The sequence below is a fragment of the Orcinus orca genome, chromosome 18, assembly GCF_937001465.1.
Source record: "Orcinus orca chromosome 18, mOrcOrc1.1, whole genome shotgun sequence".
NCBI classification, from domain to species: domain Eukaryota; kingdom Metazoa; phylum Chordata; class Mammalia; order Artiodactyla; family Delphinidae; genus Orcinus; species Orcinus orca.
The window spans coordinates 62,289,066-62,298,732 of NC_064576.1; the positions used below are offsets into that span (position 1 = coordinate 62,289,066).

Sequence of the window (9,667 nt, forward strand, 5' to 3'; positions counted from 1 at the left end):
TATTATTTTGTTGATGAAAAAGGACAGACTCAACTGGCCCATCACTTTTTTATTTTAACAGATTTTTTTGGAGAGAGAAATTCTAGGTTCACAGCAAAGTTGAACAGAAAGCAACAGAGTTCCCATAAGCTCCCTACCCTCTCACACATGAACACCTTCCCTAATATTAACACCCCTGCCCTAGAGGGGTACGTTTGCTACAGTTGATGAACATACACTGACACATCGTTAACACCCAAAGTCTGTAGTTTACATTAGAATTCATTCTTGGTGTTATACATTCTATGGGTTTTGACAAATATATAATGAGATGTATCCACCATTATAGTATCATACAGAGTAGTTTCACTTCCCTAAAAATCCTCTGTGCTCTGCCTGTTCATCCCTCCTTCCCCTCTATCCCCTGGCAATCACTGACCTTTTTCCTGTCTTCATAGTTTTGTCTTTTCCAGAACCTCACAGAGTTGGAATCATACAGTAGGTAGCCTTTTCAGATTGGTTTCTTTCACTTAGTCATATGCATGTAAGGTTCCTCCATGTCTTTTCATGGCTTGATAGTTCTTTTCTTTTTAGAGCTGAATAATATTCCATTAACTGGATGTACCACAGTTTACCCGTTCACTTACGGAAGGACATCTTGTTTGCTTCCGACTGGCCGTTACGAACAAAGCTGCCGTAAAACTCTCTGTGCAGGTTTTTGTGTGGACAAAAGTTTTCAGGTCTTTTGGGTAAAAAGCAAGGATCGCGAAGGCTAGATAGTGGCCCATCACATCTGCACTTTGCCTAGTGCCCTTCTTCCTGCCTGCCACTCAGGGGCAATGATGGAAGGAAGGGCAGCCATCCTGCCAATCCGAGCAGAGGTGCTCCAGGATAAGGAAGGAGCCGGAAGCTAGGGGGGACCTGGGTGCACAGTAGCTTCGTTAAGTAGCTACACCAGCCCTGAATAACCCACACAACTCTTCTGTTACGTGAGGACAAACGGATCCTATTTTTGTTAAACTACTCTTCAGCCCAACACAGTCCTGACTGGCACAGAAGCCTTCGTGTTCCTGAAATCACTTGGAACGGGAAGCTTACGGACGACAGACTTGGTTCATAAAATACTGTCATCCTGGAAACAACTGTGCAGCTTCCTTTTTTTTTTTTTCTTGATTTAAATTGCATTTAAATCTCGCATCTCTTGCCTTTGTTTAAAATAGGCTTTTCCCCCTCAGAGTGAACCTCAATGAACAGAGAAGTGCATCGCCAGTGTTGGAGGTGGGGAGAGGAGAGGGGAGTGGGACCCTCTTCCTTCTTCATTAAATACCCAGTTGGGAGCGTGAAAACACCATCTGCAATTCAGTACCTGCTGGGCAGAGGATGTGGTTCTGAGGAGAGAATCCATTTGCTTTTATGCGACAGGGTTTTTTTTCTTTCCCTGTGAAAGTCCTATTATAAAAACAATTTGTCTCATTAAAGGATTCTGTTCTGCAGAAGAATGAATTCTCTGCACAGCTGCTCTTCCTTAGAAAAGGCCTAAGTACTGGAGGGAGGGTGATCCTGACACTTCTGCAGAATCTGCTTCTGGAGCCAGAAACAGCCCGGCCAAGGCAGAAGTCCACCCCGGGCTGGAGGCAAGACAAGGTCTCCGACCCCATCAGCGCTGCTCTGTGGTCCAGAGGCCACAGTGGCAAAATCCAAGGGAAGGAAAAGGCCTGAGGCCAGCTGGCTCATGTCAGGGAACGATTCTCTAAAACCCCAACCCTTTATCGTGTTCAGCAACTCTGAATTAAAATGGGCCCTTTTCAATATCTTTATTGTGTGGAGGTGGGTAATTTGATCGGGGAAGTCCCCTTATAAAATATAGACGTATCGCTTCTCGGCCTCTTGGCTAAGATCAAGTGTAGTATCTGTTCTTATCAGTTTAAAATCTGATATGTTCTCTACCCAAGAACAACGTATTAAACGGATTTTTGGAGCAAGGAGTTGGAGTGAGAGCTTGCTTCGTCCACTCCACGCATCGACCTGGTATTGCAGTATTTCCAGGACTGGTGCACCCCTCCAGGGGAAGGAACTGAACTTTACAAAGTAACAGAATGGTGATGACTAATCCACACACCTTATCAAGATAGTGACTGCTGTGTTCGCCTCTGGAAGAGACCGGAGTGTAGAGCAGGGGTGGCCATACCGCAGCCCTATGTCTATGTGCTTCCATTCAGCCCCAGATGTAGCTCCCGAAGCAAGCATTAGGAAGAAGTCGTTAGGAATTGTGTTCATATAAACCGTGTCTTTGGGAAGATCCAGCACAATGATTTAAGCACAGTAGGCATTCCATGAGTGCTTGTAAAATGAATGACCTAAACTTACATTAAAGCATATTGGTTATAAAAAAATAATAATAAATAAATAAATAAAATATAGACGTGAGCCAGATTATTTTTCTAACACACCATTACGCTTTGCCAAACTCTACTCTTCCGCTGGGTACTAGGCTCCTTTAAAGGACATTTTAATCCCATTTACCACCTTTTCAATCACTGAATTATTAACATAGTCTCATCTCGGTTCCCCAAGCCTTAGCCTTGTCCATTTGTAAATCTCAGTCCCATATTTGACTCAGGTCCTTCCCCAGCACCCCACGCTCAGCTCCTGGCTCCAGTGACTAGGACTCAGTGGTGTGCTGGGAGAGGTGAGACACCCTAACGCCCTTCTCAACTTGGAAGGGAGGGGAAGCATGGATTTGTAGCTTCTGCTGACTCTTGTGCTGTAAATAGTCCCACCAGGTGGATTTCAAGCTGCCAAGGTGGCGTCAGTGAACGTGGCGCTGTCACAAGCTGATGGCCCCCGTGCAGCACTGCGTGGACAGAGGGATGAGCCTGGCCCACTTGTCCATCTCCTTTTCCTGGGCCTGCTCTTCTGGTCTTGAGGCAGGAGATAGATAGGCTCCAGGCTGAGCAGCTGGACTTTGTCCCCTGTGGACAGATACTCCAAAATAGTGGGAGCCAGAGAAGCTGAGCCCTGCCCAGAAAAGAGACAGAGACCACGCATTTCTCACTCTCGAGGGGACCTTCCTGACTACACATACGCAGAGAGGCTCCTGGGAGGTCAAAAGAGGAGTGATGCCAACCTACCCATAGGCCGCTTCGCTGAAATCCATCTTGGCTAAGAGATGCACGCACACACATGGGAGGACCCGGAGATAACCAAATACGGACTCAGAGCCAGGCAAAGCAAGATGATTGGGCAAAGGAAACGCAGAAGAAATGCCCCATATAAGTGATTCAAACCACCACGAGAGCGAGACTGTCTCTCTGCGCTCGCGCGTGTGCGCCTATTCACACCTACTCTTTCTCCTCCTAGTAAACACTTTACTTGTTTCACTAACTTCCGTCTCTTTGTGGAAATTTATTTCTACAAAGTTGATGGGCCAGGGCCTTGTCACTGGCCACTGGCTCCTGGTGGTCTAGTGGCTAGGATTCAATGCTCTCATTGCTGCTACCTGACTTCAATCTCTGCCCGGGGAACCGAAATCCTGCTTCAAGCCACTGCAGGCCGAGGCCGCCAGAGATCAGTATCAGAGCAGGGAGAAAGGTAGGAAAGACAAAGGACCTTTCCAACCGGTAGCAGCACTGAGGGCACTACCCCCCTTTTATTGGTCATTATCACCAATCTAACTTGTGGTCCCCAAGCCCTGCTGGCAGAGAACAAACACATCCCTAGGCACCTCCCTCAACCACTCACAGTGACCCTGTGGCCTGGCTGCCCCTAACTGGTGACTTCATACCATCAGGCATGTCCCTTTGGCCCACTCTGCAGCCTGGCAAGCCTGCAGACTCCAGTGCTGTCTGGCCTCCTGGACCCAAGCACCTGGGCAGATTACGCCTTCTATGTGTTCTAAAATGGGGGACCTCAAGGGAGTAACAGGGGCTCCCTCCAGGGCTCCTCCCTCTGTTCACACAGACCAGACCTGATCAGCAAACACTATGGAAGAGCAGACATCCAGCCAGGATACAGGAGGACACCCTCTCCCATGCACCTGCCCCAACGACCCGCTCCTTCTCCAGCCTGGCTCAACACTCCCCAGAAAAGGTCACCTCTCACTCTCTCCCGTCAACCTTCTTTTATATTGGGAGGATGGATATTCGCAGCAAGTCCAGGGGGAGCTGCCTTGTCTGTTAGTGGGCCGCTTTCAGGACTTGGAACATGAAGTCCTTAGAGCCCTCATGGGCTGTCACCAGAATTTGGGAAAAACAAAGCATGCAATTATTATTAATGTCCCTTGGAACATTCTTTACAGCACACCAAAGGCTTTCGTGTACATTATCTCATTTGATCCTCACAACCAGTGGTCTTTAAACTGGGGTACGTGTATCACTGGGGGTCTCCGAAGCCTCTCCAAGAGGAACACTGTGTCTGGATGGTTTCGAGGGAATCAATTGTTAGCGCTCAGCTTTCCTCTCCTACAGCTGATCTGCTGAACACGCCCTTTGGCGGAGCTTTTATGAGGGTCCCCTTTCCCATGCCTCCTTCTCCTCCTTTACAAGAGAAAGTAATGCCTCTCACTCACCCCAAACCTTATATTTAATTTTTATTATAGATCACCATGTGCCTTTCAGCATATAACTCAGAAGGAGTCCAAAAGAACCGATCAATCTTGCAGTTATAAAATGCCTTCTGTTTCCGTCAACTTATTTTTGTGAGCAAGATTACCAAACACCTCAACCCACACACATGAAAATGAGAATGCAACTGAAGCTAAACCCTACCCCATTTAGCAATAATATTCTTCCACAACATGTTTTAATAACATTAAGAAATATATTTTCAGTAAAATCTGATTTATTTCATTATTTACCAAACTGTGTACTGTATGTTGTTTTGGTCAGTTGTGTTCTAACCAATAAATCATAACAATAACAATTCAAAAGAAATGTTTGTAATGGGCCTATGGTCACAGGAGATAAATTTTTTATATTTCAACTTACAGTCATATTTTTTGCTTCAGGGAAGTACGTGAGGCTCATGGAGCACATGCTCAACTGCCTGCCTTACAGCCATGTCTGCTCCCCTGTGTATCATAAGTAGAGTTTCCCTTCCACAATAGACTCTCACTTTCCCAGCCAACTTGCAGCTAAGGCATAGGCATATGACTAAGTCTGGCCAAAGAGAAATGAGGGAAGTTTGCCATGGGGTTCTGGAAAAGATTTTTCTCCCTGATAAAAAGAGTGCCATTTCCCTTCCTGCTTTGGATGGGTAAGAGGATGTGAAGCCTGGAGCCACTGCAGCCATCATATAAGTATGAGGGAAAGTCAAGAGAACTGAAGCAAAGGCAAGCAGAGACCTGACATTATTCACCTTCTAAACCAATGCTGGAAACACCTTCCTCCAGATTCCCCATTATAAGAAAAGACCAAAGCCTTGATGTTTATGTTATTTTTAGTCAGGAATTCTATTGTTTTCAGCCCAAACAAATTCTGATATTGTCTCTACTTTATGCTAAGGGCTTGGGATTTTAGGTACCTTGGGAGCCAGCAGAAGATTTTAAGATTTTTAGCGGCAGAGTGGCCTGTCTTTGAGAGCCATTTGGAGAATTGGAGGAGAGAATGAAGGCAGGGGACCAGTTACAATCACTAGTCATGATAACGCCTACCTTCACATACAGAGCTTTCACTGAAATTTCTTGTATTCTCTAACATGAGTGCTCAATTTTAACATTTTTATTAGTTAAACAACAGAGCAAGCTACTCTGCCAAACACTGCAGTCCACAGGTGAGTGGTCTGGGGGAAGTGAAGAGGGGACATGGGGCAACTCCGTAGTCCACAGCATGTGGTTTGCAAGGTTGCTCCATTCTTTGACTTTTCCCAGTTGGTGGGAAGAGAAAAGGGAGAAGCCAGAGCAAACATCATTTAGTAGAAACCCAGAAGTTGCACACATCACTCCCACTCACATCCTATTGGCCCAAATTCAGTCACATGGCCATACACAGCTGCAAAGGGTGCTGGGAACTGTAGTTTAGAGCTGGAGGCCATGTGCCTGGCTAAAACTCACAGAGCTCCATTACCAAAAGGAAGAAGGAAAAATGGCTATCAGAAGGCATTTGGTTTCAAAAGTATCCACGGTATAATTTAAGGTGTTTGGGATTGGGCATCAGATTTCCTTAAAATTAGTCAATTATTTTAGGAGTAGAACAGGTGATATAAGACTCTGAGAGGTACATATTTGAAATAATTCTCATTTCATTGAATAAATATTATCATAGATTCAATGGCATACAGATTGAATTGGCCTCTGAACGTAGAGCAGGTGTCAGGAAGGAAAAAGAAAAAAAACAGTCTGGTGCAGGGTCGGCACCCGCAATAACCAGCAGAGGGGGACAAGGAATGTGAGCAGATCCACATACGATGATGCTCTCAATTTCTATCAAACCACGGTGACATAAAAAAGAAATGCCAGGAAAAGATATTCGCAAAATATAACTGAATTCAAAAATGGTGCCCGTGGGACTTCCCTGGTGGTCCAGCGGTTAAGACTTCACGCTCCCGATGCAGGGGGGTCCGGGTTCAATCCCTGGTCAGGGAACTAGATCCTGCATGCTGCACCTAAGACCCAGTGCAGCCAAATAAATTAATTAAATTTTTAAAAAAATGGTGCCTGTAGGTGTAAGAGACCCTATGGTGGGCACATTCCTCCACCAGGCATCTGACTCACCGAGCATTCACTGATATCTGAAATGGACGGTCATTTGCCTGTGGCTTTAAAAATGGAAAAGAAGAAGAATATTTGAGCAGGAAATCCAGGCACAGCAATGACAGCTTGCTAAAGAGCTACTGCTTTACTTTCTATTCTCCCAGCTGCAAGAAATCATCAGCACATCAAGGAAAAACATCGAAAGAGCTGATGAGTTGTCTTGTAAGAGCAAAAAAAACCCACCATCTTTCCTGGCACAAATCAGCGCTCCACAGTGAAGCTTCAAGTCTGCTGGTGTCCAAGTTTTAAGTAAAGGATCTAATTTAACAGAAGAAGCAATCCCAGTGCTATTAAACCCAATTTAATATTTATTTATACCCAAAGGAGCAGGGACACTAAGTAGTTTCCTCTCCTTGAGAGGATATATTTGTAAGAGTGTTTTGTAAATTATAAATCATCATGCAAATGCTATAGAGATGTATGCATACATCCCACATATATATGAATGTGTATTAATACTCCCCAGGAGCACCGAGAAGTTTCCTCCGCTTGAAGGGTCTCTGAGATATTATATATAATGATGCTTTATAAATGCTGAAGCACAACACGCATGTAAGAAGCTGGTAGTATTTTATTTGATTTTTTTTTAAATCAAGGCAGGCAGTATATCTTACATGGGGCCTCCGCACCCAGACCTACCCAGTAGAGGCATCAGGCAAGAAAGTGACAGACAGACGTAGCAACAAAGCCAACGCCTACATGGCAAGGACTCTGAGAACCTTACGGAAGCCGCAGTCTTTGGCCATTTTGATAAATAAGACTCTTAAATCCAACCTAAGCAGCTATGATTTGTTCCTTTTTCGTGCTCTGACAGGCCGAAGGAAAGGATAATAAGGCTTTCTTTGCTTCTCTGTTTAATGAGGTATTACATTTACCCCCAAATTTAAGTGAACAATTAATAAAACATCTAGCATCTTGCCGACTCCTGGAGATCAAAGGCAAATTGAAAAATCCAAGATAATCATGTTTAGCAACATACTGTCTATTATCTTCCTTTCCATGTACAGACCAGGGGCTCCCTCCCCCACCACCAAAGCTGTGACTGAAATAAAAGAGAAGGAAGAAAGTCTAGAAGATATGTAATAAAGCACTTAAAGCAGACTGTCACCAGAAGTGACAGAGATAGAGATGAAAAAAGGAGCGTAGGTTCAAAGCATCACCATAAACAGTCTTTTACACAAAAACAATTACAATAAAAATCTCCAAGTAACAAAAAAAGAGATCAACCCCAGCCAGCAGTCCATTCCTCTGAAGCGACATTAAAGACGATCAAATTCAAGTGCAACCAAGACTATGCATCATCCCTTGGAGCTGCCCTGACAGCACCTGCCCCGAACTCTATCGCACTTCACTGCCGCACACTCTATCTTCAAGGACTCCACAAAGGCAGCTTGCCTTGGGAGGCTCACTGAAGCCAGCTGGCCCTTCACGCTGCCTGACTACACACGGCCAAATTGCCACACAGAGTCTGGCCTCCTCGGCCTTCCATTTGCGATCCTCAAGAAGACCCTGCCTTCAACATCTAAATGTTTGACTTTCATCCAATCGAAACTCTCACACTATACCCTGGGCCTCCTAAACCCTTCCCGGAGCTGATTTGGCCTTCGAGTCGTACTTGGAGCTTGGACCAGCAGTTCAAAGCCGCAACCATTCAGTTCAGCCGGAACACCACCTCGGCTCATGGGCAACTGTGCAATTATTTGACACGTTATTGCATTCTGCCTTTATCTTATACAAACTACTGGAAAGTAAGAATTTAACTGTTGATACTAGTGCCATAGGAATGACCTTCACCAGCACCAATGTTGGGGGCTTTTCCTTCAGCCTCACGGCCTCCACCCACCCTGGTTATTAAGGATCCATTTTTCTGTTTAGGGGCCCTGACAAGTGTCCTAGGCCATTAGAAAAGGGGTGGCCGCATAGGAGCCGCATCTCAGGGCCAGAGCAGGCATTCTGTCCACCGCCTCTGCCCAAACATTGATGGAAAGAATTATGACTCTTCCCCCAGCACAAGGGGCATGCAGGGCTCCCTCAAAGTCAGTAGCCTATGTGGAGAGGGATAGGAACACATGCAAATTCCCTGTACTTTCTGCTCAATTTTGCTGTGAACCTAAGATGCTCTAAAGAAACCGAGTTTATTAATTTCTTAAAAAGTCAGTGGAGGGCTTCCCTGGTGGCACAGTGGTTGAGAGTCCACCTGCCGATACAGGGGACGCGGGTTCGTGCCCCGGTCCGGGAAGATCCCACATGCCGCGGAGCAGCTGGGCCCGTGAGCCATGGCCGCTGAGCCTGCGCGTCCGGAGCCTGTGCTCCGCAACGGGAGAGGCCGCAACAGTGAGAGGCCCGCGTACCGCAAAAAAAAAAAAAATTCAGTGGAAGGTCTATAGGCATTGGCTTGCCTGCCCACATGGCTTCCTGGTGTCCACAGTGCACCAGGGCTGGGTCACACCCCCTCCCCCGATGCTGGCCACTTCCTCTCCTCCTCTCCTCCTCTCCTGTTCCATAGGTTTGCTCCCTTCCACTCAGACCCCACAGATCCTCAAATCTATGCCTCTGTGGTAGGCAGAAAAATGGCTCCCAAAGATGTCCTCATTGCTGGACTCTGAATACATTAGGTTACATGCATGGGGGAACTAAGGAGGAGTTGCAGGAGGAGTTAAGGTTACAAATCAACTGACCTTAATACTGGGGTGAGCCCAATATTATCACAAAGGTCCTTACAAGTGGAAGAAGAAGGCAGAAGAGAATCAGAGAAAGAGATGTGACAACAAAAGCAGCATCAGAGATACACTATGTTGCTGTCTTTGAAGATGGAAGAATTGGCCATAAGTAAACAGATAAGGGGCTTCCCTGGTGGCGCAGTGGTTGAGAGTCCGCCTGCCGATGCACGGGACGTGGGTTTGTGCACCAGTCCGGGAGGATCCCACATGCTGCGGAGCG

The 9,667-nt window shown here is 46.1% G+C and overlaps 1 non-coding gene across 1 annotated transcript; it reads left to right on the forward strand.

The window, feature by feature from the left end:
* The first annotated feature begins 1,850 nt into the window (after nucleotides 1–1,850).
* LOC117203127 (U2 spliceosomal RNA) lies at nucleotides 1,851–2,041 on the forward strand. The gene has a single exon (XR_004485770.1). It is a non-coding gene; the product is annotated as a U2 spliceosomal RNA (small nuclear RNA).
* Nucleotides 2,042–9,667: the final 7,626 nt, after the last annotated feature.